Below are 25,315 nucleotides of genomic sequence, written 5' to 3' on the forward strand. Positions count from 1 at the left end.
GATGAGTGTCAGCAATGACCTTGTTGTCCTCTCCTCTGCCTTCAGGAGACTTCCTCTACTTCACAACACTCCATCCTTGCTGAAACGTCTTGGAAACATGCGCCATGGCTCCTCCACATGTGCTGTCTTGATCTTCTACCTGACCTTACTCCACGGTCTCCTGCATGTCTGTGACGAACCACAGGGAGAAATGTCTCACACAATTAGCTCCAATCTCAGCACTGAATGCCCTTGCGCGGTGACTTCTCGAGTCCTCTGTGACTGAGTATCACCGTGACTGGTGCCCATGCTCACCACAAAGTAGATGATACATGAAACATGATACTCCAACTCCAACCAGTTTGTATGATGGAATCACACAATCCCGCACAGGTAGCCTAAGACCTCTGTCGTAATTGGCCTTAGGAGCCTGGGACACAGATACATCAGTTCAATGTCGGGTGGTATGAGGCAGGAACAAAAGCTGTCAGATGAAAGAAGCAAGCTCTTAACCACCAACAAGGCCTCTGAAGGAAGCAACTATGAGGTGTTTTGATGCTTCATGAGTAAGGAATGTTTCTGTTCCCATGGGGCTCTGGGATGCAGCATAAAAGACCATGCTCCTGCAGGCTCTGCATCCACTTCTCTTCTCTCTCCCTTTCCTTGAGGAACGAGGTAAGCCTGCGTTCACTCCAGCTCTCCCTGAGGGCCCCATTGCTGTCATGCTGGCCACTCAGTTTGGAACTTGGGCTGCCTCAGATTGGCACTGCAATACAGATGTTTTGGGCCTGTGACCTCTTTCCCTTTGGAAGGGGTGGATTTGGAGAGCTGGGGACTGTGGGGACCTCTCAAGCAGAGGGAGATTGATGGGCGTCAGCTGCAGGGGTGTCTCTCTGCAAGAATTAGCACCTGAAAACAGATGGACTCTTACCAAATAGCCCCGTGCATCCTGTCCAATCTTCACTGCAGCGATTTCTGTTTTGGAGATGACAAAGGCTGATCTTGGGGTCTGTGTTCCCTCCCTGCTACTCTGTGTTTCAGCTTTGCCTCCCTCGACGAGAGATGTCTTGCTTCAGACCCTGTGTCCCATCCCCCTGCGGTGCCTCTGGCCCAACCCCACTTGCAAGCAGCTGCAGTGAGCCGTGTGTCGCCCGGTGCGCTGACTCAACGGTTGTCATTGAGGCCTCCCCGGTCGTGGTGACCCTGCCGGGCCCCATCCTCACCTCTTTCCCTCAGAGCACCGCCGTGGGATCCTCTCTGTCAGCTGCTGTTGGCAGCTCCCTCAGCACTGGGGGGGTTCCCATCTCTTCTGGGGGCTCCCTTGGTCTGGGAGGGTCAGGGCTGTGTCTGCCTTCCCCACTCTGCCGCTTCAACTGCTGAAGCGCGGGGATCATCCCATTTGGGGCAGACATCCCTGAGATGGGTGGGCCATTCTCTCTGCCTCCCTGAACCCTGCAAACACTCTTCTTGGTCTCTGTACTGTGCCACTGCATTTCTACCTTCTCATTAAAGACCTTGTGCAGCATAGCTGGAGACTCCTGGTGGTCTGTTCTCTTCCTGCCTCCATTAGCTCCTCACGCCTCAAGGAAAGCATTGCAAGGAAAGCTTACCTGTTTCTGCTGGAAAGAGAGGAGGGAGAACCTGCCTTCCCTCAGGGCAGCGAGCATGTCCCCAGGCAAGAGACAGACAAGATGTCCTGCAGAGACCCTGCCAAGCTCAACCACGCTGTGATTCTGTCGTGAATGATGGAAGGGGAGGCTGCGAGAGCAGGGACTGCTTAGCCTGCAGAAGAGAAGGCTCAGCGGGCATCTTATCCATGTGTCTAAATACCTGGGCAGGGTAGGCTGGGCAGGTGGGATAAAGGAGAGAGAGGCAGCCTCTTCTCAGTGGTGTCCCCTCGAGGTGACAAAATGCAGCGCACACCAGATTAAACCCACTAAATGCCACACACAGTAACTCTCTACTGCTGCAGGGAGGGTGGTCAAAGATGGTAATCAGGTGTTCTTGGATGTTGTGGAGTGTCCGTCTTTGGAGATAACCAACATGCCACTGGCCATGGATCTGAACAATGTCTTCTACTCGAGCGGGTGCCAGGGCTCAGTAAGCAAGAGGCACGGGCGGGGCGGGGCGGTGTGGGGAGGGTGGGGCACGGGGCAGGAGGGTAATACAGAGGAGGAGGAGAGGCAAGCAGGAAGACTGAAGTGAAAGAAAGCAACAGAGCTCATAGGAAGGCACTGGGCTCGTAAGATGAAAGCACGGTGAGGAAAGGAGTCTGGGTGCCAAAAGCTGCAGAGGTCCCACTGAGATTTGAACTCAGATCGCTGGATTCAGAGTCCAGAGTGCTCACCATTACACCATGGGACCCTCTGGACACATGCTCTGTCCCTGCTGTGAGCAAGTGATGGAGCATAGCACGAGGTTCAACAAAAGGAAGAGCTGCCAGGATGACACAACACACCCTCCTATGGGTTGCACAACGTCGAATACCTTCTTCCTCTGATGGCACTCAGGTGCCCTCTCTCCTGACATCTTAACTCTTTCCACTGGAAAAACAGCAGGCAAAACCTGCCCTCTCCCATGCCTGTGAGTCATTCCCCACGCTTGGTGCACTGCCACGGCTATATGGACGTCCCTGACCTCATTCCACAGCAACTACCATAAACAGGTGTGCAACGGAAAGACAGGAACTCTTAGAGAAATGAGTCTCCATCCTGGTGATCACAGGATGGATGTGAGGTTGGAGCCCTCGTACTGCTGGCAGGCACAAATGGCTTCTACTGTTTGCTGTACGTTTTTGGAAGGGGAACGACGGGAATAGGTTGGGGCTCAGAGTAGAAAGAAATTTGCCTGCAAAGGTGGCAGAGTGGTATCTCCTGAGTGCGGAGTGTGTATCTCCCTTCCTTCTTCCCAGGAACATTGTTGCATCCACTTCCAGTTATATTCAGAAGGTCTAAAACATGCCGGAGTCTCAGTATAGTATGGCAGTGGCTCTGCGCGCAGCCTGGGGACACAGGGATGCCGAGATGTGCAGTCCTGGCTACGACTGTGCAAAAGAGTATTTCAAACCCAACCTCAGAGGAAAGAATGCTGTGCTCTGAACACTGGTGTTGTATACACCAGAATAATCTTTGAAGCAACCCCACCTTTGACCAGCCAGCTTCACAGAGATGCCAAATACAGAGGAGGACGAAGAGAGCAAATTCAGTCAAGTTGGTGTGACTTCAGAACACCCAGACAGGCCTATGAGACTTTGAGCCATAAAGGACAGCCATCCACCTGCTGCAGCACCAAACTGCTTCAGCATTTCTCTGCAGCACCCTCGTCATGGGGGTGCTCGTCCCTGGGAGAGAAACCAGGCAGCACCATGCTCTGGGGAGGCGGTTGGAAGGGTTGGAGTGGCTCACATCCAAAGGTCCTTTCAAGTCTAAGTCTCACAAGTCATATGGGCCGTGGACCAGTTGCACAAAGGTCATACCTTGGAAGTCAGGAGCTCAAGAATGTGCAAAAGCACCCATTGTTTCAGGAATGGTACGAAGACCCTTGGAAATGCCTTTGGTGAAGAAAGAAGCACTTTGGGCAGAACGGGGTAGGAGCTCTCCCATTCCTGGAGTGACTGAGGCCAGGACACCAAGTCCACTGCTGTCCGCAGCTAGGTTACTCATGTTTGCCTGCAGTTCAGGGATTTTCCCAGCTCTTCCACGTCAGGATGACTGCCAGGTGCGCTGAGAGGCTGATTTGCCCTCATGCCATGAGCCTGTCCTCAAAAGCAGGCCAGCCAGACCTCTGGCCAATGGGATGAAGTTGCTGAGCAACACATGTAAATTTGATTGTGGGTCACCTTTAGTGAAGAATGTGGGCATCGCTTTGATCACACTGCTTAAAAAACAAAACAAAACACAACAACAACCAAGAACATACCCCAAAAGACAAAACAAGCAAATGCCGTGCGGAAGCAAAGAGAGAGAAACCAATTATACACTACTTCCCATCGGGAAGTTACGTTCGGCCACATCTTGGGAAGTGGGGTCTCAAAATGCATAGTGGTCGCATGGGTGGACAGATGTTTTCCTAATGAGAGCACCGCCTTCTCCTTTCTCTTGCCCAGCTTTTCCTGCTGAGTGTGACATCATATGGTACGGAATATCCCTTTGGTCGCTTCAGATCAGCTGCTCTGCCAAGGTCGCCTCCCCAGCTCTTGCCTACCCCCTGCCTACTGGCCTTAGGGTGGATTGGAGAGAGTTCTGATGGCACGTAAGCACTGCTCAGCAATACACAAAACACTGGTGCCATATCAGTGCTGTTCTAGCTACAAGTGCAGAGCGCAACACTATATGGGCTGCTGTGGGGAAAGTTAACTCCTTCACAGCCAGACACCTTACACACACACATCTCTATCTCATCTTGTTTATTCCCCATCCTGCGTGCATCAGTATACAGGTCCTTAAAAGAAGCACCCCATCCTTTCCGGAAAGGATATGGGATATGTGGGATTTCTTCATAATGCTGCCTTGTAGGCACTTCCTTGCCTATATGCAAGTGCTTGAAGTGAGCTGCCTTAAGCCCCAGTTGGGTGATTTTCCTATCCCTCCCTCCCACATCCTGATCCCTCCCTGTCACATCACCATGGGCAAAGAGAGAAGCAACGCTCACAAGCCGCCACAAGGAAATCGCCAGCTGTCCTTTGGAAAAAACAAGTCACATTGGGCATGGTGGAGCCCTGGAAGAGCTGCCAAGAGCCGGCGACCTCAGAGGGTTCCAGTGTTCACAAGGCAACGAGACAAGGCCCAGAACCCCCGGAGCTAAATGGGATATTTGGCCAGCTCAGAACAGAACCTCAGCCCAAACGATCTCCAGAGGGTCCTTCAGACCCCCAAAAATCTTGGGTGCACTACATCACATGGGACCCAGACCAGCCACACAAAGGCAATGCCTTGGGAGGCAGTAGCACAAGAATGCGTAAAAGCACCTGGTGTTTCAGGAAAGGTACAAAGCCCCTTGGAAACTCCCTTGGTGAGGAAGGCAGCACTTTAGGAGGAGTGAGACTAGGAGCTCTGCTATTCCTGGCACGCCTGAGGCCGAAAAAACCATGTCCACTGCTGTCCGCAGCTGGGTGACTCATGTTTGCCTGCAGTTCAGGGATTTTCCCAGCTCTTCCACATCAGGATGACTGTCACGTGTGCTGGGAGGCAGATCCCAAGACACTTTGGACTTCGAAACTCATGGAAGGGGCTGCTCCATCCCTGGCCCAGAACAAAGAGAAGTCAGGTTTTGACTCCGTGCCGAAAGCCTCGCCTCAAAAGCAGGCCAGCCAGACCTCTGGCCAGTGGGACAAATGTGTTGAGCAAACCAGGTCAATCGGACAGTGGGTCAGCTTCAGGGAAGGACGCGGGCATCTCTTGGATCACGTTCCTACGCCTAGACCTGCTGCATTTCTGTGAAGGTCGAGAGCAAGGTATCACTGGTTCAGAGAGACCTCTTGAGAGAGAACGGCACTAGCCTCAGGCTCATTAGCCTCATCAGCCCTTCCTCCATTTGATTCTGCTTTCATTGAACTTTGTCTTTGGGCTCTGTCAGAGCATGATGAGTGTCAGCAATGACCTTGTTGTCCTCTCCTCTGCCTTCAGGAGACTTCCTCTACTTCACAACACTCCATCCTTGCTGAAACGTCTTGGAAACATGCGCCATGGCTCCTCCACATGTGCTGTCTTGATCTTCTACCTGACCTTACTCCACGGTCTCCTGCATGTCTGTGACGAACCACAGGGAGAAATGTCTCACACAATTAGCTCCAATCTCAGCACTGAATGCCCTTGCGCGGTGACTTCTCGAGTCCTCTGTGACTGAGTATCACCGTGACTGGTGCCCATGTTCACCGCAAAGTAGATGATACATGAAACATGATACTCCAACTCCAACCAGTTTGTATGATGGAATCACACAATCCCGCACAGGTAGCCTAAGACCTCTGTCGTAATTGGCCTTAGGAGCCTGGGACACAGATAGGTCAGTTCAATGTCGGGTGGTATGAGGCAGGAACAAAAGCTGTCAGATGAAAGAAGCAAGCTCTTAACCACCAACAAGGCCTCTGAAGGAAGCAACTATGAGGTGTTTTGATGCTTCATGAGTAAGGAATGTTTCTGTTCCCATGGGGCTCTGGGATGCAGCATAAAAGACCATGCTCCTGCAGGCTCTGCATCCACTTCTCTTCTCTCTCCCTTTCCTTGAGGAACGAGGTAAGCCTGCGTTCACTCCAGCTCTCCCTGAGGGCCCCATTGCTGTCATGCTGGCCACTCAGTTTGGAACTTGGGCTGCCTCAGATTGGCACTGCAATACAGATGTTTTGGGCCTGTGACCTCTTTCCCTTTGGAAGGGGTGGATTTGGAGAGCTGGGGACTGTGGGGACCTCTCAAGCAGAGGGAGATTGATGGGGGGTCAGCTGCAGGGGTGTCTCTCTGCAAGAATTAGCACCTGAAAACAGATGGACTCTTACCAAATAGCCCTGTGCATCCTGTCCAATCTCCACTGCAGCAATTTCTGTTTTGGAGATGACAAAGGCTGATCTTGGGGTCTGTGTTCCCTCCCTGCTACTCTGTGTTTCAGCTTTGCCTCCCTCGACGAGAGATGTCTTGCTTCAGACCCTGTGTCCCATCCCCCTGTGGTGCCTCTGGCCCAACCCCACTTGCAAGCAGCTGCAGTGAGCCGTGTGTCGCCCGGTGCGCTGACTCAACGGTTGTCATTGAGGCCTCCCCGGTCGTGGTGACCCTGCCGGGCCCCATCCTCACCTCTTTCCCTCAGAGCACCGCCGTGGGATCCTCTCTGTCAGCTGCTGTTGGCAGCTCCCTCAGCACTGGGGGGGTTCCCATCTCTTCTGGGGGCTCCCTTGGTCTGGGAGGGTCAGGGCTGTGTCTGCCTTCCCCACTCTGCCGCTTCAACTGCTGAAGCGCGGGGATCATCCCATTTGGGGCAGACATCCCTGAGATGGGTGGGCCATTCTCTCTGCCTCCCTGAACCCTGCAAACACTCTTCTTGGTCTCTGTACTGTGCCACTGCATTTCTACCTTCTCATTAAAGACCTTGTGCAGCATAGCTGGAGACTCGTGGTGGTCTGTTCTCTTCCTGCCTCCATTAGCTCCTCACGCCTCAAGGAAAGCATTGCAAGGAAAGCTTACCTGTTTCTGCTGGAAAGAGAGGAGGGAGAACCTGCCTTCCCTCAGGGCAGCGAGCATGTCCCCAGGCAAGAGACAGACAAGATGTCCTGCAGAGACCCTGCCAAGCTCAACCGCGCTGTGATTCTGTCGTGAATGATGGAAGGGGAGGCTGCGAGAGCAGGGACTGCTTAGCCTGCAGAAGAGAAGGCTCAGCGGGCATCTTATCCATGTGTCTAAATACCTGGGCAGGGTAGGCTGGGCAGGTGGGATAAAGGAGAGAGAGGCAGCCTCTTCTCAGTGGTGTCCCCTCGAGGTGACAAAATGCAGCGCACACCAGATTAAACCCACTAAATGCCACACACAGTAACTCTCTACTGCTGCAGGGAGGGTGGTCAAAGATGGTAATCAGGTGTTCTTGGATGTTGTGGAGTGTCCGTCTTTGGAGATAACCAACATGCCACTGGCCATGGATCTGAACAATGTCTTCTACTCGAGCGGGTGCCAGGGCTCAGTAAGCAAGAGGCACGGGCGGGGCGGGGCGGTGTGGGGAGGGTGGGGCACGGGGCAGGAGGGTAATATAGAGGAGGAGGAGAGGCAAGCAGGAAGACTGAAGTGAAAGAAAGCAACAGAGCTCATAGGAAGGCACTGGGCTCGTAAGATGAAAGCACGGTGAGGAAAGGAGTCTGGGTGCCAAAAGCTGCAGAGGTCCCACTGAGATTTGAACTCAGATCGCTGGATTCAGAGTCCAGAGTGCTCACCATTACACCATGGGACCCTCTGGACACATGCTCTGTCCCTGCTGTGAGCAAGTGATGGAGCATAGCACGAGGTTCAACAAAAGGAAGAGCTGCCAGGATGACACAACACACCCTCCTATGTGTTGCACAACGTCGAATGCCTTCTTCCTCTGATGGCACTCAGGTGCCCTCTCTCCTGACATCCTAACTCTTTCCACTGGAAAAACAGCAGGCAAAACCTGCCCTCTCCCATGCCTGTGAGTCAATCCCCATGCTTGGTGCACTGCCAGAGTAGAAAGAAATTTGCCTGCAAAGGTGGCAGAGTGGTATCTCCTGAGTGCGGAGTGTGTATCTCCCTTCCTTCTTCCCAGGAACATTGTTGCATCCACTTCCAGTTATATTCAGAAGGTCTAAAACATGCCGGAGTCTCAGTATAGTATGGCAGTGGCTCTGCACGCAGCCTGGGGACACAGGGATGCCGAGATGTGCAGTCCTGGCTACAACTGTGCAAAAGAGTATTTCAAGCCCAACCTCAGAGGAAAGATCATTCTGCTCTGACAATGGGCATTGTACACACCAGCAGTCTCTCTGAAGCTGAAGAAACCTGAAATTTGACCAGCCAGCTCCACAGAGATGCCAAATACAGAGGATGAAGAAGAGAGTAAATTCATTCAAGTTGGTGTTATTTCAGAACACCCAGACAGGCCTTTGAGCCATAAAGGACAGCCATCCACCTGCTGCAGCACCAAACTGCTTCAGCATTTCTCTGCAGCATCCTCGTCATGGGGGTGCTCGTCCCTGGGAGAGAAACCAGGCAGCACCTTGCTCTGGGGAGGTAAGGAAGGCTCGATGCCCCAGGGCACATGGCATTCAGATGTCAGGACAGAAATGGGGTGGTTTTGGAGCACGACACACTGCTTCTGCAGCCTGGCTGAAGAAAAGCTGGGGTGCGTTGGCCGGGAATCGAACCCGGGTCAACTGCTTGGAAGGCAGCTATGCTCACCACTATACCACCAACGCATCTGTCTGTGTGCCTCCCTGAGGCTCCTGCAGCTCACCAACTCAACGGCCTCCTCCTTCCAGCCACCCGCTTCTTCAACCTGCGGGGGGCCCCTGCCATTCTGTCTCATTCTGGAAGACAGGGATGAGGCACAGCTACCAGAAGCACCTCTGTCTTCTCCGTCTTCTGCAAGGCCCGTTGCTGCCTCCCTGGCTGCTGCTGCTGGCGCTGCTCTCCATCGGCTCTGACGCAGGCTGCCCGTGCACGTGCTCTGCATGTGTAGGGGGAGTGTGCAACCGTGACAGTGTCAGCATAGCTAGCAGAGCCGCCAGCCCAGCGTATCCTGGGCAGAGTTGAGGGCTGTGGTATGTCTGCTGCTCCACGGCAGCCTGGCCTGAGAGGAAGGGCCGCAGCGGCACAAAAGCTTGGGACAGGAGCCTGCAACTAAAGGCTGTAGCAGAGGATGGTTTCGATCCATCGACCTCTGGGTTATGGGCCCAGCACGCTTCCGCTGCGCCACTCTGCTCCCCCCCAAGCCCCTCTCCCCCCACCTCACCCAGCCCTGCCTGGTGCGCCCTGACCCAAACCCGCAGCAATGGGGCACCTGCCTGCCTGCTTTGTAGGCTGCCCACAACCTGCTCTCCACACAGCTCACCAGGGCCGCCACCATGCCCGCAAATCACGCTGCCCCGTGATGGGGACTGTGCCCCCTGACAGACAGCGCCCTGCCCCTGCCTGTGCTGCGCTCCCCTGCGGAGCATGGCTCCTCCGACTGCGTGACGCAGCCCAGCCCTCGCTGCTCCCTGACGGACACAGGGCTGTGCCCGCCACCGGGCAGGGGCCTGCCAGGCACACACGGAAAGCCCTCAGCCCCAGCCCTGAAGAGTCCTGGTAGAGCCTGTCATGGGGGACGAGGAACGAGGTGGCCATGCTCAGGCCTGCATGTTTCTGCCTCTGCCTGCTGCTTCCCTGGCCTGTCTACATGCCCCGGCACACAGCAGCCAGACACACGAGATAAAGCTCAAACACGACACACAGGGCTGGGCATAGAAGGAGTGCTGCTGGAGACTGCCTGCCTTCTGCAGTGGGTATGGCTCAGGGCAGAGCCTTTGAGCTGTCCCTTAGCCCTTTGCGGCTCTGTGACCGTCAGTGGGACAACTGCAGGGGACAAGCCAGGTACCAGTATGGGCCTTACACACATTTTCCTTCTCAGGGCTCTCTCCTTGTGATAATACCTCAGGGTATTATCCCTTGTCCTATCCCTTCCCACTTCAGCAAACACAGCCAGGCTACCAGCATCAGCCCCTCTTCCTCCCAGGGCCTTTGCTGCCGGAGCAGCTGGCCATGGGACCAAAAGACGGCCTCTCCGAAGCCTCCTGCTCTTTTCTAGCACACGGGTCAGCACCTGAGACAGCGGGGAGTAGTCTGATGGATGCCACAGTCCCCACCACACGTCCTTTTGCACTTGCTCTTCTTCCTCAGAGGAGAAGCAGACAGGATAGACCGCACCCCTCAGCATCTCAGCTTTATGCCAAATTTAGGAAAGACCCCTAGGAAAGGTCGTCCCTGTGTGTGCAAGGGCTGGGGAGGGAGGGGGTCAGCCGTTAGAACCCCTTGGCCTTCAGCCAAGATCCACGAGGATCCACTGCTCTCAGAGCTAGGAAGTGTCTTCCCTTTAGGGTGAGGCCACTCTGTTCACAGAAGGACTTCTTCTACAGCCCCTGGACATCAGTGGCCCTTTCTGTGTCCAATTCTTGCCTGACTGCTAAATGGGATCAGGATTACTTGTCCATTCAGGCAGTGTTGGGGCGGAGGCGAGGACAAGGACTCCCAGTGAGCAAGGGGGAGTTGCTGTGTTCTCTGGCAAGGCCCTGTGCAGCTGGGGGAACACGACTGTGCCTGGGGGCCTGCATCCCATGGCAGCAGCACGGTCACTGCAGGCAGACCAAAAGGGGACTGCATGCCGTAGTTGGCAGGATTCGAACCTGCGCGGGGAAACCCCAATGGATTTCTAGTCCATCGCCTTCACCACTCGGCCACAACTACCTGCTCCAGCCAGCTCTGCTGGGATCATCAAGTGCCCTGTGCAATGATGACCAGCTCCCTGGCACTCTCAAGGACAGGCTGCACCCAAAGCCAGTGCACAGAGGACCTGCACCATCAGCCCAAAATGGCACCTGCTGGCAGGCTTCCTGGCCCCTTGACTGATGGAAACCCAGCGATAAGGATGCACCTCCCAGCACCTTGGCCTCACACTGCCGTACGGCTTATGGAATCGTTTCTACACACAAGATCGTTTCTGCTCACCTGCCATCTCTGCTGCTTCCACGGAAAATGCAAGGGCACCTATGTGGAGACAGACACTGATGCTGGTAGCTATGGGATGGGATATTAGTCATGGGATGCAGTCTTTCCCAGACTGATCCAATGTGAGCTTCCAACACAATGCAGTTCTTCAAGAACCACTCCAACATGGTCCTTGCAACAGGATGCAGTCCTTCAGGAACAGACTGCTCCAGATTGCGTCCCCCACAGGCTGCAGCTCCCACCAGACACCCTGCTCCACCAGGAGCTCCTCTCCTCGGATTGCAGTTCTGGCCCAGAGTCTGCTCCTCTGATGGCTAACAGTGGTCTGTAACGTCCTTCGGGCCATATCCACCTGCTCCACCGTGGTCTTTTACACGGGCTGCAGGGGGACAGCTTGCTCCTCCACTGTCCTCGACGCAGGCCACAGGACAACTTCTTCTCCAGACCTGGAGCATCTCCTTCCCTTCCTTCTTCATTGTACTTGGTGTCTGCAGGGTTGCTTCTCTCTACTTTTCCTCATTCCTCTCTCCCAGATGCTGTTGCACAGCATGGTTTTTTTTCCCCTTTCTTAAATATGCTATCACAGAGGCACAACCAACATCGCTCATTGGCTCAGCTTTGGACAGCGGTGGGTCCCTTTCTGAGATGCCTAAAACCAGCTATGCAGCAGCAATATTGGATTGTCAGTGTAGAGGTGGTGGTGTTTCTCTGCCATAAACTGTCACACAGTTTAGGAGTCAGTCCAACATAGCGTCACAGCATCAGGAGTCAACCCAACACTCCAGAGAAGCTTTGAAGCCGCAAGGCTAAGACAGAGTTGTGTTCTCCCTCTTCTGCTCCAAGGGCTGCAAATGAGCCTCATCCCTGTGACACTGGATCTCAGTCATTGCTCAGCACTCGGCCCATATCCTGTCATTTCTCGTTGACTCTCCAAGCGTTTTCCTGTGCACTGACACCGTGAGACTGTCTCAGCCTTCCCCCTAGGGCTTTATGTCATAGAGCCCTCTGTAGCCAGCCAGCTGGGGCCCGCGCAGGGCAGAAGGAAGCACCCTTGCTCCCCCACAACTAGGCTATGAAACAGCCCTGTCAGCCAAGTGGTTGGTTTTGCATTTCCACAGGCTCTGGAGGGAAGGAGGGAGTCAGGGGAAGAGTACACTTGTGCCTTGAGCCCCTTGGCAGGACGTTGAACGTGCAGAGCCAACGCTTGCTGGCACCTCCTTTGGTTGCTGCTGTGAAGGATTGCCTTGGCCTTAGGGAGAAGCGTTAGCAGTGTGCTGCCCCTGTGCCAGGGACTCTTCCTCCCTGTGCTCCCACGTACCCAAAGGTGCTGCAGTGGCCTGGCAGCGGCCCATGTTGCACGGAGGGCAAGTGTGCACCCCACAACCCTGCCTGGTGGAGGCTGAAGGTGGCAGGCTGGCTCTGGGAAGGTTCAGGGACGGGAGCAGGGCTGTGGACAGGAAGCAGGGCCAAGCAGTCTAAGGCACTGCATTCAGGTTGCAGTCTCCCTGGGAGGTGTGGGTTCCACTCCCACTCCTGAGCAGCTTCTTCCTCCTGCCCTTTGCCCAAATCCAGGGGAGTACGCTCAGGCCAAGCCATTCCTCCTGTACATGCTCCTCTGAGGGCTGTGCTCTTGGGCTTCCGCACCTAAGGTGTCCCACCTCCTGGGGTAGGAGCTCATCTCAGAAAATGCCCTCACGCCTTTGATTCCCTGTGAAAATTCCTAATTAGGTCCATGGATCAAATATTGTCCTTGTCTTTGTTGGTTTTTTTATGGGTGGTGACGGTTATTCACAGGAGACAGGGCTGTTGTTTGAAAAGCTTTTCTAAGGCCTGTCCTTTCATCTAGGTGTGAAAGCCCACAGCTAATTCTAGGTTTCATCTCCATGAGCCAAGGGGTCTGAGCGTGCTAATTGGCACCACAGAGAGCATGAGGGCTGGGTACGTGCACTGAACACCACCTGCCCTGGTTATCCTTGCGTACCACTGACTAGAAAGCTCTCCTGTGCAGAAGTGCTGGAAGGACAAGGGGAAGTGTGTCCCAGCACACCGTTTCCTGCCAATCCTGGAGGGAGGCTTCATGTTTAATTGTGGTATTTATTTCCCCTCCATCTCCAGGCCTTGAGATCTGCTCAACACTGCTGACATCCTCTCTGCCACTTCCTTCCTGGTGGCCCACTTGAGGGCCTGGGAAGGTCAGCTGGGAGAGCCCCTGGCTGGCAGTGAAGTCCAGCATGCCAGCCCGTTCCCAGGTGAAAGCGTTCCTCTTTGGTGGATTCATGACTCTTACCTTATAAAAGCAGCTAACAGCTGAACCAGTCAGCAGGAGAAAAAAAAGTACTGACAAAGTGCATCTAGGGCAGGACTCACCTGAGAACTCCTTGAGGTGGGCAAGGTCTAGGAAGGGTGATGAGTCCCACCTGAGAAACCTCATCTAGGTAAGCCTGCAGTGCACAGGAGGTTGGAGTGGCTCACCTCCAAAGGTCCTTTCCAGTCCAACATGAGTAGCGTGGACTCTGGACCAGCTGCACAAAGGCAATGCCTTGGGAGGCAGCATCACAAAAATGCGTAAAAGCAGCTCTTGTTTCAGGAATGGTACGACACCCTTGGAGAGGAAAGCAGCACTTTAGGAAGAGTGAGACTAGGAGCTCTGCTATTCCTGGCACGCCTGAGGCCGAAAAACCATGTCCACTGCTGTCCGCAGCTGGGTGACTCATGTTTGCCTGCAGTTCAGGGATTTTCCCAGCTCTTCCACATCAGGATGACTGTCAAGTGTGCTGGGAGGCAGATCCCAAGACACTTTGGACTTCGAAACTCATGGAAGGGGCTGCTCCATCCCTGGCCCAGAACAAAGAGAAGTCAGGTTTTGACTCCGTGCCGAAAGCCTCGCCTCAAAAGCAGGCCAGCCAGACCTCTGGCCAGTGGGACAAATGTGTTGAGCAAACCAGGTCAATTGGACAGTGGGTCAGCTTCAGGGAAGGACGTGGGCATCTCTTGGATCACGTTCCTACGCCTTGACCTGCTGCATTTCTGTGAAGGCCGAGAGAAAGGTCTCACTGCTTCAGAACTTTCATTGAACTTTGTCTTTGGGCTCTGTCAGAGCATGACGAGTGTCAGCAATGACCTTGTTGTCCTCTCCTCTGCCTTCAGGAGAATTCCTCTACTTCACAACACTCCATCCTTGCTGAAACATCTTGGAAACATGCGCCATGGCTCCTCCACATGTGCTGTCTTGGTCTTCTACCTCACCTTACTCCACGGTCTCCTGCATGTCTGTGACGAACCACAGGGAGAAATGTCTCGCAGAATTAGCTCCAATCTCGGCACTGAATGCCCTTGTGCGGTGACTTCTCATGTCCTCACTGACTGACTGTCACCATGACTGGTGCCCATGCTCACCACAAAGTCAATGATAATCCAAAGGATGTTTGTGTGATGGAATCACACAATCCCGCACAGGTAGCCTAAGACCTCTGTCGTAATTGGCCTTAGGAGCCTGGGACACAGATAGGTCAGTTCAATGTCGGGTGGTATGAGGCAGGAACAAAAGCTGTCAGATGAAAGAAGCAAGCTCTTAACCACCAACAAGGCCTCTGAAGGAAGCAACTATGAGGTGTTTTGATGCTTCATGAGTAAGGAATGTTTCTGTTCCCATGGGGCTCTGGGATGCAGCATAAAAGACCATGCTCCTGCAGGCTCTGCATCCACTTCTCTTCTCTCTCCCTTTCCTTGAGGAACGAGGTAAGCCTGCGTTCACTCCAGCTCTCCCTGAGGGCCCCATTGCTGTCATGCTGGCCACTCAGTTTGGAACTTGGGCTGCCTCAGATTGGCACTGCAATACAGATGTTTTGGGCCTGTGACCTCTTTCCCTTTGGAAGGGGTGGATTTGGAGAGCTGGGGACTGTGGGGACCTCTCAAGCAGAGGGAGATTGATGGGGGTCAGCTGCAGGGATGTCTCTCTGCAAGAATTAGCACCTGAAAACAGATGGACTCTTACCAAATAGCCCCGTGCATCCTGTCCAATCTCCACTGCAGCGATTTCTGCTTTGGAGATGACAAAGGCTGATCTTGGGGTCTGTGTTCCCTCCCTGCTACTCTGTGTTTCAGCTTTGCCTCCCTCGACGAGAGATGTCTTGCTTCAGACCCTGTGTCCCATCCCCCTGTGGTGCCTCTGGCCCAACCCCACTTGCAAGCAGCTGCAGTGAGCCGTGTGTCGCCCGGTGCGCTGACTCGACGGTTGTCATTGAGGCCTCCCCGGTCGTGGTGACCCTGCCGGGCCCCATCCTCACCTCTTTCCCTCAGAGCACCGCCGTGGGATCCTCTCTGTCAGCTGCTGTTGGCAGCTCCCTCAGCACTGGGGGGGTTCCCATCTCTTCTGGGGGCTCCCTTGGTCTGGGAGGGTCAGGGCTGTGTCTGCCTTCCCCACTCTGCCGCTTCAACTGCTGAAGCGCGGGGATCATCCCATTTGGGGCAGACATCCCTGAGATGGATGGGCCATTCTCTCTGCCTCCCTGAACCCTGCAAACGCTCTTCTTGGCCTCTGTACTGTGCCACTGCATTTCTACCTTCTCATTAAAGACCTTGTGAAGCATAGCTGGAGACTCGTGGTGGTCTGTTCTCTTCCTGCCTCCATTCGCTTTCTTCCAACAGGAAGACATTGGTCTGATAAGGTGCAAAAACAGTGAGGAAAGGAGTCTGGGTGCCAAAAGCTGCAGAGGTCCCACTGAGATTTGAACTCAGATCGCTGGATTCAGAGTCCAGAGTGCTCACCATTACACCATGGGACCCTCTGGACACATGCTCTGTCCCTGCTGTGAGCAAGTGATGGAGCATAGCACGAGGTTCAACAAAAGGAAGAGCTGCCAGGATGACACAACACACCCTCCTATGTGTTGCACAACGTCGAATGCCTTCTTCCTCTGATGGCACTCAGGTGCCCTCTCTCCTGACATCCTAACTCTTTCCACTGGAAAAACAGCAGGCAAAACCTGCCCTCTCCCATGCCTGTGAGTCAATCCCCATGCTTGGTGCACTGCCAGAGTAGAAAGAAATTTGCCTGCAAAGGTGGCAGAGTGGTATCTCCTGAGTGCGGAGTGTGTATCTCCCTTCCTTCTTCCCAGGAACATTGTTGCATCCACTTCCAGTTATATTCAGAAGGTCTAAAACATGCCGGAGTCTCAGTATAGTATGGCAGTGGCTCTGCGCGCAGCCTGGGGACACAGGGATGCCGAGATGTGCAGTCCTGGCTACGACTGTGCAAAAGAGTATTTCAAGCCCAACCTCAGAGGAAAGATCATTCTGCTCTGACAATGGGCATTGTACACACCAGCAGTCTCTCTGAAGCTGAAGAAACCTGAAATTTGACCAGCCAGCTCCACAGAGATGCCAAATACAGAGGATGAAGAAGAGAGTAAATTCATTCAAGTTGGTGTTATTTCAGAACACCCAGACAGGCCTTTGAGCCATAAAGGACAGCCATCCACCTGCTGCAGCACCAAACTGCTTCAGCATTTCTCTGCAGCATCCTCGTCATGGGGGTGCTCGTCCCTGGGAGAGAAACCAGGCAGCACCTTGCTCTGGGGAGGTAAGGAAGGCTCGATGCCCCAGGGCACATGGCATTCAGATGTCAGGACAGAAATGGGGTGGTTTTGGAGCACGACACACTGCTTCTGCAGCCTGGCTGAAGAAAAGCTGGGGTGCGTTGGCCGGGAATCGAACCCGGGTCAACTGCTTGGAAGGCAGCTATGCTCACCACTATACCACCAACGCATCTGTCTGTGTGCCTCCCTGAGGCTCCTGCAGCTCACCAACTCAACGGCCTCCTCCTTCCAGCCACCCGCTTCTTCAACCTGCGGGGGGCCCCTGCCATTCTGTCTCATTCTGGAAGACAGGGATGAGGCACAGCTACCAGAAGCACCTCTGTCTTCTCCGTCTTCTGCAAGGCCCGTTGCTGCCTCCCTGGCTGCTGCTGCTGGCGCTGCTCTCCATCGGCTCTGACGCAGGCTGCCCGTGCACGTGCTCTGCATGTGTAGGGGGAGTGTGCAACCGTGACAGTGTCAGCATAGCTAGCAGAGCCGCCAGCCCAGCGTATCCTGGGCAGAGTTGAGGGCTGTGGTATGTCTGCTGCTCCACGGCAGCCTGGCCTGAGAGGAAGGGCCGCAGCGGCACAAAAGCTTGGGACAGGAGCCTGCAACTAAAGGCTGTAGCAGAGGATGGTTTCGATCCATCGACCTCTGGGTTATGGGCCCAGCACGCTTCCGCTGCGCCACTCTGCTCCCCCCCAAGCCCCTCTCCCCCCACCTCACCCAGCCCTGCCTGGTGCGCCCTGACCCAAACCCGCAGCAATGGGGCACCTGCCTGCCTGCTTTGTAGGCTGCCCACAACCTGCTCTCCACACAGCTCACCAGGGCCGCCACCATGCCCGCAAATCACGCTGCCCCGTGATGGGGACTGTGCCCCCTGACAGACAGCGCCCTGCCCCTGCCTGTGCTGCGCTCCCCTGCGGAGCATGGCTCCTCCGACTGCGTGACGCAGCCCAGCCCTCGCTGCTCCCTGACGGACACAGGGCTGTGCCCGCCACCGGGCAGGGGCCTGCCAGGCACACACGGAAAGCCCTCAGCCCCAGCCCTGAAGAGTCCTGGTAGAGCCTGTCATGGGGGACGAGGAACGAGGTGGCCATGCTCAGGCCTGCATGTTTCTGCCTCTGCCTGCTGCTTCCCTGGCCTGTCTACATGCCCCGGCACACAGCAGCCAGACACACGAGATAAAGCTCAAACACGACACACAGGGCTGGGCATAGAAGGAGTGCTGCTGGAGACTGCCTGCCTTCTGCAGTGGGTATGGCTCAGGGCAGAGCCTTTGAGCTGTCCCTTAGCCCTTTGCGGCTCTGTGACCGTCAGTGGGACAACTGCAGGGGACAAGCCAGGTACCAGTATGGGCCTTACACACATTTTCCTTCTCAGGGCTCTCTCCTTGTGATAATACCTCAGGGTATTATCCCTTGTCCTATCCCTTCCCACTTCAGCAAACACAGCCAGGCTACCAGCATCAGCCCCTCTTCCTCCCAGGGCCTTTGCTGCCGGAGCAGCTGGCCATGGGACCAAAAGACGGCCTCTCCGAAGCCTCCTGCTCTTTTCTAGCACACGGGTCAGCACCTGAGACAGCGGGGAGTAGTCTGATGGATGCCACAGTCCCCACCACACGTCCTTTTGCACTTGCTCTTCTTCCTCAGAGGAGAAGCAGACAGGATAGACCGCACCCCTCAGCATCTCAGCTTTATGCCAAATTTAGGAAAGACCCCTAGGAAAGGTCGTCCCTGTGTGTGCAAGGGCTGGGGAGGGAGGGGGTCAGCCGTTAGAACCCCTTGGCCTTCAGCCAAGATCCACGAGGATCCACTGCTCTCAGAGCTAGGAAGTGTCTTCCCTTTAGGGTGAGGCCACTCTGTTCACAGAAGGACTTCTTCTACAGCCCCTGGACATCAGTGGCCCTTTCTGTGTCCAATTCTTGCCTGACTGCTAAATGGGATCAGGATTACTTGTCCATTCAGGCAGTGTTGGGGCGGAGGCGAGGACAAGGACTCCCAGTGAGCAAGGGGGAGTTGCTGTGTTCTCTGGCAAGGCCCTGTGCAGCTGGGGGAACACGACTGTGCCTGGGGGCCTGCATCCCATGGCAGCAGCACGGTCACTGCAGGCAGACCAAAAGGGGACTGCATGCCGTAGTTGGCAGGATTCGAACCTGCGCGGGGAAACCCCAATGGATTTCTAGTCCATCGCCTTCACCACTCGGCCACAACTACCTGCTCCAGCCAGCTCTGCTGGGATCATCAAGTGCCCTGTGCAATGATGACCAGCTCCCTGGCACTCTCAAGGACAGGCTGCACCCAAAGCCAGTGCACAGAGGACCTGCACCATCAGCCCAAAATGGCACCTGCTGGCAGGCTTCCTGGCCCCTTGACTGATGGAAACCCAGCGATAAGGATGCACCTCCCAGCACCTTGGCCTCACACTGCCGTACGGCTTATGGAATCGTTTCTACACACAAGATCGTTTCTGCTCACCTGCCATCTCTGCTGCTTCCACGGAAAATGCAAGGGCACCTATGTGGAGACAGACACTGATGCTGGTAGCTATGGGATGGGATATTAGTCATGGGATGCAGTCTTTCCCAGACTGATCCAATGTGAGCTTCCAACACAATGCAGTTCTTCAAGAACCACTCCAACATGGTCCTTGCAACAGGATGCAGTCCTTCAGGAACAGACTGCTCCAGATTGCGTCCCCCACAGGCTGCAGCTCCCACCAGACACCCTGCTCCACCAGGAGCTCCTCTCCTCGGATTGCAGTTCTGGCCCAGAGTCTGCTCCTCTGATGGCTAACAGTGGTCTGTAACGTCCTTCGGGCCATATCCACCTGCTCCACCGTGGTCTTTTACACGGGCTGCAGGGGGACAGCTTGCTCCTCCACTGTCCTCGACGCAGGCCACAGGACAACTTCTTCTCCAGACCTGGAGCATCTCCTTCCCTTCCTTCTTCATTGTACTTGGTGTCTGCAGGGTTGCTTCTCTCTACTTTTCCTCATTCCTCTCTCCCAGATGCTGTTGCACAGCATGGTTTTTTTTCCCCTTTCTTAAATATGCTATCACAGAGGCACAACCAACATCGCTCATTGGCTCAGCTTTGGACAGCGGTGGGTCCCTTTCTGAGATGCCTAAAACCAGCTATGCAGCAGCAATATTGGATTGTCAGTGTAGAGGTGGTGGTGTTTCTCTGCCATAAACTGTCACACAGTTTAGGAGTCAGTCCAACATAGCGTCACAGCATCAGGAGTCAACCCAACACTCCAGAGAAGCTTTGAAGCCGCAAGGCTAAGACAGAGTTGTGTTCTCCCTCTTCTGCTCCAAGGGCTGCAAATGAGCCTCATCCCTGTGACACTGGATCTCAGTCATTGCTCAGCACTCGGCCCATATCCTGTCATTTCTCGTTGACTCTCCAAGCGTTTTCCTGTGCACTGACACCGTGAGACTGTCTCAGCCTTCCCCCTAGGGCTTTATGTCATAGAGCCCTCTGTAGCCAGCCAGCTGGGGCCCGCGCAGGGCAGAAGGAAGCACCCTTGCTCCCCCACAACTAGGCTATGAAACAGCCCTGTCAGCCAAGTGGTTGGTTTTGCATTTCCACAGGCTCTGGAGGGAAGGAGGGAGTCAGGGGAAGAGTACACTTGTGCCTTGAGCCCCTTGGCAGGACGTTGAACGTGCAGAGCCAACGCTTGCTGGCACCTCCTTTGGTTGCTGCTGTGAAGGATTGCCTTGGCCTTAGGGAGAAGCGTTAGCAGTGTGCTGCCCCTGTGCCAGGGACTCTTCCTCCCTGTGCTCCCACGTACCCAAAGGTGCTGCAGTGGCCTGGCAGCGGCCCATGTTGCACGGAGGGCAAGTGTGCACCCCACAACCCTGCCTGGTGGAGGCTGAAGGTGGCAGGCTGGCTCTGGGAAGGTTCAGGGACGGGAGCAGGGCTGTGGACAGGAAGCAGGGCCAAGCAGTCTAAGGCACTGCATTCAGGTTGCAGTCTCCCTGGGAGGTGTGGGTTCCACTCCCACTCCTGAGCAGCTTCTTCCTCCTGCCCTTTGCCCAAATCCAGGGGAGTACGCTCAGGCCAAGCCATTCCTCCTGTACATGCTCCTCTGAGGGCTGTGCTCTTGGGCTTCCGCACCTAAGGTGTCCCACCTCCTGGGGTAGGAGCTCATCTCAGAAAATGCCCTCACGCCTTTGATTCCCTGTGAAAATTCCTAATTAGGTCCATGGATCAAATATTGTCCTTGTCTTTGTTGGTTTTTTTATGGGTGGTGACGGTTATTCACAGGAGACAGGGCTGTTGTTTGAAAAGCTTTTCTAAGGCCTGTCCTTTCATCTAGGTGTGAAAGCCCACAGCTAATTCTAGGTTTCATCTCCATGAGCCAAGGGGTCTGAGCGTGCTAATTGGCACCACAGAGAGCATGAGGGCTGGGTACGTGCACTGAACACCACCTGCCCTGGTTATCCTTGCGTACCACTGACTAGAAAGCTCTCCTGTGCAGAAGTGCTGGAAGGACAAGGGGAAGTGTGTCCCAGCACACCGTTTCCTGCCAATCCTGGAGGGAGGCTTCATGTTTAATTGTGGTATTTATTTCCCCTCCATCTCCAGGCCTTGAGATCTGCTCAACACTGCTGACATCCTCTCTGCCACTTCCTTCCTGGTGGCCCACTTGAGGGCCTGGGAAGGTCAGCTGGGAGAGCCCCTGGCTGGCAGTGAAGTCCAGCATGCCAGCCCGTTCCCAGGTGAAAGCGTTCCTCTTTGGTGGATTCATGACTCTTACCTTATAAAAGCAGCTAACAGCTGAACCAGTCAGCAGGAGAAAAAAAAGTACTGACAAAGTGCATCTAGGGCAGGACTCACCTGAGAACTCCTTGAGGTGGGCAAGGTCTAGGAAGGGTGATGAGTCCCACCTGAGAAACCTCATCTAGGTAAGCCTGCAGTGCACAGGAGGTTGGAGTGGCTCACCTCCAAAGGTCCTTTCCAGTCCAACATGAGTAGCGTGGACTCTGGACCAGCTGCACAAAGGCAATGCCTTGGGAGGCAGCATCACAAAAATGCGTAAAAGCAGCTCTTGTTTCAGGAATGGTACGACACCCTTGGAGAGGAAAGCAGCACTTTAGGAAGAGTGAGACTAGGAGCTCTGCTATTCCTGGCACGCCTGAGGCCGAAAAAACCATGTCCACTGCTGTCCGCAGCTGGGTGACTCATGTTTGCCTGCAGTTCAGGGATTTTCCCAGCTCTTCCACATCAGGATGACTGTCACGTGTGCTGGGAGGCAGATCCCAAGACACTTTGGACTTCGAAACTCATGGAAGGGGCTGCTCCATCCCTGGCCCAGAACAAAGAGAAGTCAGGTTTTGACTCCGTGCCGAAAGCCTCGCCTCAAAAGCAGGCCAGCCAGACCTCTGGCCAGTGGGACAAATGTGTTGAGCAAACCAGGTCAATTGGACAGTGGGTCAGCTTCAGGGAAGGATGTGGGCATCACTTGGATCACGTTCCTATGCCTTGACCTGCTGCATTTCTGTGAAGGCCGAGAGAAAGGTCTCACTGCTTCAGAACTTTCATTGAACTTTGTCTTTGGGCTCTGTCAGAGCATGACGAGTGTCAGCAATGACCTTGTTGTCCTCTCCTCTGCCTTCAGGAGACTTCCTCTACTTCACAACACTCCATCCTTGCTGAAACATCTTGGAAACATGCGCCATGGCTCCTCCACATGTGCTGTCTTGATCTTCTACCTCACCTTACTCCACGGTCTCCTGCATGTCTGTGACGAACCACAGGGAGAAATGTCTCGCAGAATTAGCTCCAATCTCGGCACTGAATGCCCTTGTGCGGTGACTTCTCATGTCCTCACTGACTGACTGTCACCATGACTGGTGCCCATGCTCACCACAAAGTCAATGATAATCCAAAGGATGTTTGTGTGATGGAATCACACAATCCCGCACAGGTAGCTTAAGACCTCTGTCGTAATTGGCCTTAGGAGCCTGGGACACAGATAGGTCAGTTCAATGTCGGGTGGTATGAGGCAGGAACAAAAGCTGTCAGATGAAAGAAGCAAGCTCTTAACCACCAACAAGGCCTCTGAAGGAAGCAACTATGAGGTGTTTTGATGCTTCATGAGTAAGGAATGTTTCTGTTCCCATGGGGCTCTGGGATGCAGCATAAAAGACCATGCTCCTGCAGGCTCTGCATCCACTTCTCTTCTCTCTCCCTTTCCTTGAGGAACGAGGTAAGCCTGCGTTCACTCCAGCTCTCCCTGAGGGCCCCATTGCTGTCATGCTGGCCACTCAGTTTGGAACTTGGGCTGCCTCAGATTGGCACTGCAATACAGATGTTTTGGGCCTGTGACCTCTTTCCCTTTGGAAGGGGTGGATTTGGAGAGCTGGGGACTGTGGGGACCTCTCAAGCAGAGGGAGATTGATGGGGGGTCAGCTGCAGGGGTGTCTCTCTGCAAGAATTAGCACCTGAAAACAGATGGACTCTTACCAAATAGCCCCGTGCATCCTGTCCAATCTCCACTGCAGCGATTTCTGTTTTGGAGATCACAAAGGCTGATCTTGGGGTCTGTGTTCCCTCCCTGCTACTCTGTGTTTCAGCTTTGCCTCCCTCGACGAGAGATGTCTTGCTTCAGACCCTGTGTCCCATCCCCCTGTGGTGCCTCTGGCCCAACCCCACTTGCAAGCAGCTGCAGTGAGCCGTGTGTCGCCCGGTGCGCTGACTCGACGGTTGTCATTGAGGCCTCCCCGGTCGTGGTGACCCTGCCGGGCCCCATCCTCACCTCTTTCCCTCAGAGCACCGCCGTGGGATCCTCTCTGTCAGCTGCTGTTGGCAGCTCCCTCAGCACTGGGGGGGTTCCCATCTCTTCTGGGGGCTCCCTTGGTCTGGGAGGGTCAGGGCTGTGTCTGCCTTCCCCACTCTGCCGCTTCAACTGCTGAAGCGCGGGGATCATCCCATTTGGGGCAGACATCCCTGAGATGGGTGGGCCATTCTCTCTGCCTCCCTGAACCCTGCAAACGTTCTTCTTGGTCTCTGTACTGTGCCACTGCATTTCTACCTTCTCATTAAAGACCTTGTGCAGCATAGCTGGAGACTCCTGGTGGTCTGTTCTCTACCTGCCTCCATTAGCTCCTCACACCTCAAGGAAAGCATTGCAAGGAAAGCTTACCTGTTTCTGCTGGAAAGAGAGGAGGGAGAACCTGCCTTCCCTCAGGGCAGCGAGCATGTCCCCAGGCAAGAGACAGACAAGATGTCCTGCAGAGACCCTGCCAAGCTCAACCGCGCTGTGATTCTGTCGTGAATGATGGAAGGGGAGGCTGCGAGAGCAGGGACTGCTTAGCCTGCAGAAGAGAAGGCTCAGCGGGCATCTTATCCATGTGTCTAAATACCTGGGCAGGGTAGGAGAGTGAAGCAGCCTCTTCTCAGTGGTGTCCCCTCGTGGCGGCAAAACGCAGCGCACACCAGATTAAACCCACTAAATGCCACACACAGTAACTCTACTGCTGTAGTGAGGGTGGTCAAAGACAGTAATCAGGTGTTCATGGATGTTGTGGAGTGTCCGTCTTTGGAGATAACCAACATGCCACTGGCCATGGATCTGAACAATGTCTTCTACTCCAGTGGGTGCCAGGGCTCAGTAAGCAAGAGGCACGGGCGGGGCGGTGTGGGGAGGGTGGGGCACGGGGCAGGAGGGTAATACGGAGGAGGAGGAGAGGCAAGCAGGAAGACTGAAGTGAAAGAAAGCAACAGAGCTCATAGGAAGGCACTGGGCTCGTAAGATGAAAGCACGGTGAGGAAAGGAGTCTGGGTGCCAAAAGCTGCAGAGGTCCTACTGAGATTTGAACTCAGATCGCTGGATCCAGAGGGCTCACCATTACACCATGGGACCCTCTGGACACATGCTCTGTCCCTGCTGTGAGCAAGTGATGGAGCATAGCACGAGGTTCAACAAAAGAAAGAGCTGCCAGGATGACACAACACACCCTCCTATGGGTTGCACAACGTCGAATACCTTCTTCCTCTGATGGCACTCAGGTGCCCTCTCTCCTGACATCCTAACTCTTTCCACTGGAAAAACAGCAGACAAAACCTGCCCTCTCCCATGCCTGCGAGTCATTCCCCACGCTTGGTGCACTGCCACAGCTATATGGACGTCCCTGACCTCATTCCACAGCAACTACCATAAACAGGTGTGCAACAGAAAGACAGGAACTCTTAGAGAAACGAGTCTCCATCCTGGTGATCACAGGATGGATGTGAGGTTGGAGCCCTCGTACTGCTGGCAGGCACAAATGGCTTCTGCTCTTTGCTGTACTTCTGTGGAAGGGGAACGACGGGAATAGGTTGGGGCTCAGAGTAGAAAGAAATTTGCCTGCAAAGGTGGCAGAGTGGTATCTCCTGAGTGCGGAGTGTGTATCTCCCATCCTTCTTCCCAGGAACATTGTTGCATCCACTTCCAGTTATATTCAGAAGGTCTACAAAATGCCGGAGTCTCAGTATAGTATGGCAGTGGCTCTGCACGCAGCCTGGGGACACAGGGATGCCGAGATGTGCAGTCCTGGCTACAACTGTGCAAAAGAGCATT

At 54.6% G+C, this 25,315-nt stretch overlaps 9 non-coding genes across 9 annotated transcripts; all 9 read right to left on the reverse strand.

The window, feature by feature from the left end:
• Nucleotides 1-2,271: 2,271 nt before the first annotated feature.
• TRNAQ-CUG lies at nt 2,272-2,343 on the reverse strand. The gene has a single exon. It is a non-coding gene; the product is annotated as a tRNA-Gln (tRNA).
• Nucleotides 2,344-7,830: 5,487 nt separating this feature from the next.
• Nucleotides 7,831-7,902, reverse strand: TRNAQ-CUG. The gene has a single exon. It is a non-coding gene; the product is annotated as a tRNA-Gln (tRNA).
• A 910-nt stretch (nt 7,903-8,812) lies between these two features.
• On the reverse strand, nt 8,813-8,884 carry TRNAG-UCC. The gene has a single exon. It is a non-coding gene; the product is annotated as a tRNA-Gly (tRNA).
• Nucleotides 8,885-9,318: 434 nt separating this feature from the next.
• TRNAM-CAU lies at nt 9,319-9,390 on the reverse strand. Its single transcript has one exon. It is a non-coding gene; the product is annotated as a tRNA-Met (tRNA).
• Nucleotides 9,391-10,828: 1,438 nt separating this feature from the next.
• TRNAS-AGA lies at nt 10,829-10,910 on the reverse strand. Its single transcript has one exon. It is a non-coding gene; the product is annotated as a tRNA-Ser (tRNA).
• A 4,973-nt stretch (nt 10,911-15,883) lies between these two features.
• TRNAQ-CUG lies at nt 15,884-15,955 on the reverse strand. The gene has a single exon. It is a non-coding gene; the product is annotated as a tRNA-Gln (tRNA).
• Nucleotides 15,956-16,865: 910 nt separating this feature from the next.
• TRNAG-UCC lies at nt 16,866-16,937 on the reverse strand. The gene has a single exon. It is a non-coding gene; the product is annotated as a tRNA-Gly (tRNA).
• A 434-nt stretch (nt 16,938-17,371) lies between these two features.
• Nucleotides 17,372-17,443, reverse strand: TRNAM-CAU. The gene has a single exon. It is a non-coding gene; the product is annotated as a tRNA-Met (tRNA).
• Nucleotides 17,444-18,881: 1,438 nt separating this feature from the next.
• On the reverse strand, nt 18,882-18,963 carry TRNAS-AGA. Its single transcript has one exon. It is a non-coding gene; the product is annotated as a tRNA-Ser (tRNA).
• Between the last annotated feature and the right edge of the window lie 6,352 nt (nt 18,964-25,315).

This window comes from Cygnus olor, chromosome 11, assembly GCF_009769625.2.
Source record: "Cygnus olor isolate bCygOlo1 chromosome 11, bCygOlo1.pri.v2, whole genome shotgun sequence".
NCBI classification, from domain to species: Eukaryota; Metazoa; Chordata; class Aves; order Anseriformes; family Anatidae; genus Cygnus; species Cygnus olor.